The sequence below is a fragment of the Cupressus sempervirens genome, chromosome 7, assembly GCF_028749045.1.
Source record: "Cupressus sempervirens isolate cs-2001-9-10 chromosome 7, ASM2874904v1, whole genome shotgun sequence".
In the NCBI taxonomy this organism is placed as follows: domain Eukaryota; kingdom Viridiplantae; phylum Streptophyta; class Pinopsida; order Cupressales; family Cupressaceae; genus Cupressus; species Cupressus sempervirens.
The window spans coordinates 365226248-365232294 of record NC_143124.1 but is presented as its reverse complement, the minus strand read 5'-3'; the positions used below and the strand labels follow the sequence as shown (position 1 = coordinate 365232294).

Sequence of the window (6047 nt, the reverse complement as noted above, 5' to 3'; positions counted from 1 at the left end):
CCTATTTTTGGTTGGCGACTCCATTCACTCCCTTGTTCTTAGCATGATCTCTTTATTAATTGGCAACTTCTCTATGTTGTTTGCGGTCTCTTTTACCTTGAATTTTTATGGTGCCTTGTTTTGCAGCAAGTACCTCTATAACATGAGGTAAGGATCTTCTAGCTGCATTTGTGTCAAGGAAGGGAAGCCTTGATCGCCTAGCAATGAAATCAACTGCTATCTCACAGTACTCATTATGTGTACAATATGCAATCTCTGCCTCCAGAAATGAATATCCATGTGCTAGCCTTTTCCCAAGATTTTCATTATGTGCTATTTGGGAAACTCTTTCTGCCATACTACCATATGTGTGTGCCAAATGTTTTGCAATAGCAATGTTCATTGCCCCAGGAACTATCTTCCCTAAATATGTCTTCTTCATATGAACATATTGTTGTGCAAGTTTGGTAAATGATGTAGGGTCCCAATTATCTGCTCCAATAACATGAAGATGAGTTGTCAGACAGTTATTTGATATTTCAATTTGCCAACTTTAATAACTGCATTAGCTACATCCTTTGCCATGTGGCACTTAGGAAAATTTGTCCTTCCCTTAGATATCCTTCAAGTTGTTGTTGATTGCCCATGGCCCTCATTGGCTGTTAATATTAGCCTTCTATATTTGGTCCACTTTCCACCAATGATAGTTATTAGGCCATCAATATATATAGAAACTGCATGATCTCTAGAAATGCTAGCTGTGTCATTAGCTGAGGGATATGTTGCTAATGGACGAATCCCAGTCCAAGCAGAGAGCACATCTAAGCGGCATACCTTAAAATTTAAGTAATCATTGATGGCATCTAAAATTAATTGAATCTCTTCCTCATGTGGTTTTGGTAGCATTGTCAAAGAAGTATTGGAATCTATGGTTCCTGCAATTATCCTTCCAAGCCAAGATAGCATAAAAACCACCCTCCCATCCTTTGTTTTTGGTAAAATTAAACCCATGCCCTCTGGAGAGTAATAATTAGGAAGAACAATATGCACACCACTACTAGGACAAATGAATTTTTTTTAACATCTTTGACAGCCTTCATTGTCACTTCATCACAAAAAGGTCCGACAGCATTCACTACCACTTTTGCATAAATATCAAATTCCTTTCCTATCAAACTATTTCAAACACGAGAACCTATGATCTTATCAGTGAGTTCATCCTTCTTAAATGATATGGCTTCTGCATGATTAAGCACTATTGCACTTGCTAATGCAATTGTACAAGCCAATCCAATCATTAAGGCGTGCATCACATTTGCCAATCATAGTAAACTACTATTCCCTTCAAGCTTTTATCATGTCCCATTTTTGCAAGAGTTGGAAAGAATTCAACTGACTCATATGCTAAAAGATATCATGAGAAATGCAACATTCGTGTTCCTGCAACTATATCATACAGCTTTAGCCCAACTGAAATATATAAGACTTCAAACCAACTATAACAACGAGTCATATTCGAAAATGCATTGTAAAGATGTAGTGCATTCTTGATAATTTGATCCTGCTCCTCAAGAGCATGAAAGACCAACTTTAACTATCCATAACCAAAGTTAAATACTACCTTTTCCAAGTAATGGACACTGTAAACTATGAATTTCATGTCAGGAGGTCCATTGACTAGCCTTAAAAATTGACTAAATCACCTGACCCAGTGTTGAAAATTGGCACATTGAATCTTTGTTTTGCATACTTGCATCCCACCAAATATCATCTCATGAAGAATTCAAGGCCAAAATATATTCACTATCAAAGTTGACCTCTCAGAATTACCTGCAAACAAACACGTAAGAAAACCATAAATTGGGTTTGGATTTGGCTCAGAAAACTAGGCAAACTAACACCTAGAGAGACAACGGACACTCATTCTTTGTGATGAGGACATTATGGATCTATGATTTAGGCTCATGAAAAATAATTGGGTGCAAATGGCAGACGTTCAAAGTAGGCTACTTGGATTTTGCAGATTGAAAACAATGTCAGATAATGATTTTGGCAAATGGAATTGACCTAGAAAAGTGTGCATACAGTTTGTCATGACTTTCAGACTAAAACACTTGGAGTATTTTTGGATTAAATCATAGTGGTACAATTCATTTGGTATCACCAATCATGGATTAGGAGTTATAATGCCAAGAACAAGGGTACTGACAAATCTGCAAATGCTAACACCAGTAAAAAGTTACAAATTGTGTTTGGAATCGTATTTGAAAACTGATCAAATGGATTTTTTATAAGCTAAAACATGAAACATAAAAAGCCTCTAACATCTACAATAAAATGCAAAATGAATTTTAGTATTTGGGTCAACTGGGTCAAAGTTATAGCTTGTCGAACAAGGCTTCCTAGAATTTTGCACAATTACACCAAAGCATGAAACAATAACTTACCAACTTTGAGGGATTCAAAACTTAGTCAAACGGACTCAAAATGACTCAAAATATGAAACATAGGCTTTCAGGTACGGACACTAAACACTCCCAAAGTGGCAAGTCTTGAAACATTTCTGCGTGTAAGATATTGAATGGAAAACATAGCCTCCTGTCGCTATTTGATACTTGGGTAAAAATAAAGATTTGATATTGGCTCAAAATAGGACTTTACAAAATGACTTGGAATGACAGCTTATCATCATGGAATGCTTAGACAAGCTAAATGTAGGGTGTTAGAAAAAATTAACATCACTGGGGCCCTATAGGTATAATCGAGTACATTTGCATATATATATATATATATATATATATATATATATATATATATATATATATATATATCCTTGGTTTGATGGTTCATTAGTGTGAGCTATGTATTCAATGGTTGATCCTATATACAAGGTGATTGCAGTGGCTAGCTGCCTATGCATTTCGGTGAGATGGATCATGTACCATATAGAGATGCTTGGTTTGTGCCTTCTTCTTCCATGGAGGTTCTTTAGATCAACAGTTCTCTTTTAGATGGTAAATTTTGCAGCTTCTTTATGCTTCAGTGATGCTCTTCATGATCATTCCTTGTTCCCATTTTAGGGGACATTTCCCTAGTTGGGGGCTTCTTTAGTTCTTCACTAGGTTCTTACCTTTTTTTGTGGGAGGGTTTTTCCCACATGGTTTTCTCTCTTTCCCCATTTATAAAAGTTGCATTTTGTTGCATTTGTACATGGGTACCTAACATGGCCTCATTGTTGGGACCCATTCTACATTTCATCTTAGTTTTGTAAGCTTAAGGAATTTCCCTGAGTTTCACTTAAGGGGGTGTGTTAGAGTAAATGATTAATTATTTATTATTTATTCTATTTACTTAAACTTACTTAGGTAAATGCATTCATTTATTAGTTGTAATTTAGGAGTTAGTTATAAGTTGTTGACAATACAGGAGTTTTTTCTCTCCTAAGTCATACTTATCCTCTCACATTGTTTGAGGACTTTCCACCTCATGTGGATGTATGCTTAGTTGTCACACTTATTTCCTAGCATCTTCTAGCTTGTTCTGGAAGATTCCTAGAGCTTTTTATATTCAGGCTCCCTCATTGTATCACATCATCATTTCTTGCATATTATAAATGCATATTTTATCATTCATAATATCTTGTGGCCTCTCATGTCCGTTTAGGGTTTTTCCCTTGCTTCACATTCTTCCTTCCTTGGCTTCTCTTTGATAGGTTTTTGCATGCAGGTTATCTTTGGCATCTTTAGAGTTGGATTTCATCAACTCTGACATATTCAACCTCTAGGAATGACCTTTAGGAGTGCTCACTATTATAAAGAGTATTTGTAACCAAAAATGACTCCAAATCTATTGTAATTTATCACTCTCCATTGCATGCCATATATATTGAGCCTATCCTACCTATTGTACCGAGAAGCACTACTCCTAGCCTTGCTTGCAAAGCATGTACACTTGTAAGTGCTGATGTGACTAGGGGGCCTTATTTATCTAGTGAGACCACAAGGGGTTATTATAAAATGAATCCTATTTAATACCTCTTAGTTAAAAGCTATTTAGTTCACCTCAAAAAGGAGGCATAATGTTTGTGCAAGGAGGGAAAAGATTTTCTCCTAGAGACTACTCACCATAAGTATACACCTAGATGCTTGAAGATGGTATATAATACTAGCCCCTACTTCAAGGGTAATATTTGAACAAATATTGTTGAGTCATTAGAAACACTAAAAATATGGGCATCTTCTAGGAGCTGACATGACTATGTGAGTTGCACACAAACACACAAGATGTGGAAAACTATTGCGTCTTCTCTATCATTTTCCTTCTAGGGTTAATGTGTGTTTCTTGAGTCTATCTTGTCCAAACTTGTTCGAATTGTAAAAAAATTCCCATCCTTCCAAGTCTTTTTGCCCTTGCTTGGATAGATTGCAAATACTTCTTTTGCCACAATTTATGTACTATTCACATACTATCTAAAAAAACAAAATTTGAAAATAAAAATGGTCAAATCTTACTATCAAAGTTATGTAAACTAGAAAACTAGTTTGAACAGTCATATAGTCCTATGAGAAATCTTGTATAATCTAGAACATATAAACATGTTGCCTTCTTTTTCTCATACTATGTATGGTCTTGACACATATGGTCTTAGTTCTATCTCATATGACACTTTTCTTAAAATGGTTAAAAATATGTCCAAAAAAATTGGAAATTTTTTATTTTTTTTGTAATCCCTCATATGGCTATGCAATTCCTTGTATGAACAAAGTAAAACATCAAATAGGATTGCATTTTTTCATATGATCTAATTTATAATATATCTTATAGAGCTTTAAAACTTGATGTTTGATCAGCTAGTATGTCCTAGTCTCTTTTTTATCACCTTTTGTACAGTTTTATGTTTGTAAATAACCTAAATTATGAATCTTAATCCTTACATTGAACATGTTTCTCACGTCCAAACTAGTCTCTCACTTTTTCATTCCGCTTGTTCTACTATATTTTTACATCATTCTATTATGATAGTCACACTTCTTAATTATTCTAACCATTATTTTTACCATTCATACCTTGATTTAAATCACTCTTTCTCTAATGTCCACTTATCTTTGGGAAACATTTAAGTATAGTATTAATCTAAACCTATCACACTTATATTTTCTATGACTATTGCAACTAGGAGTCGAAGAGTATTTTTGTTTACATTGACCTAGAAGAGGTCAAGGGTGAGGTCAAAGTAGAGGTTGAGCTAGGGATCGTACTAGATACGTGACACTTTGAATCTAGTGAGGAATCTTCACAATCTCCTACCCATGTCACATAGTGTCCTAGATCTATCATAGAGTCTTCAGAATCTCCTTCTCCTATTGATTGACATTATGTTAAACATGTTTTTCCTATAAAATAAGGTCATATTTGAAACCCACTATTTCAAGAACCTTCTAAACATCACAACTCTAACAAGTCATCTTTTGAAAACGATTTTACTATTCAAAATGAAATAATGTTACCTACTACTTCAAATACAACACCTCTTGAAACAATTATTTGAATACTTGCACAAAGACAAAATGGTTGAACAACACCAAAAATGAAAGGGAATACAATAGAACATAAAGAGATAAAAAAATCCACACATCCAGAGTGATAATGATGAATAGGTAATCCAAGAAGAGATAAAAAGATGTTGAGTAGAGAAAGGCTTTAGAAACATCATGGAAATCTTGATGTTAGAAGAAAAAGGGAAATTCTTCCCTTAACTAGTGAAAGAGAAAGCCACAGTACCTCCAAACTATCACATAGAAACCATTTTAATTAAAGAAGAAGAAATTTAAATATCTAGACTCCAATATATAATCCTAGTCATGCAAGAACTATTGGAATACTTTAGAATATTTGTGGGTGTGGGGGGGGGGGGGGGGGTGAATCAAGTATCCAAGGTCTAGATGTGCAAATAAAATTTTTCACAACATAGTGAACCCATAAAAAAATTCATATCGATGCATGCAACTTAAAGGATTATACAATCTCTAAAACTTGTATGTTACTATCAAATCAACTTCCAGAAATTT

At 34.5% G+C, this 6047-nt stretch overlaps 1 pseudogene; it reads right to left on the bottom strand.

Annotated features, from left to right (window-relative positions):
- Positions 1 to 55: 55 nt before the first annotated feature.
- Positions 56 to 1639, bottom strand: LOC149546996 (glycerol-3-phosphate dehydrogenase SDP6, mitochondrial pseudogene; annotated as a pseudogene).
- Positions 1640 to 6047: the final 4408 nt, after the last annotated feature.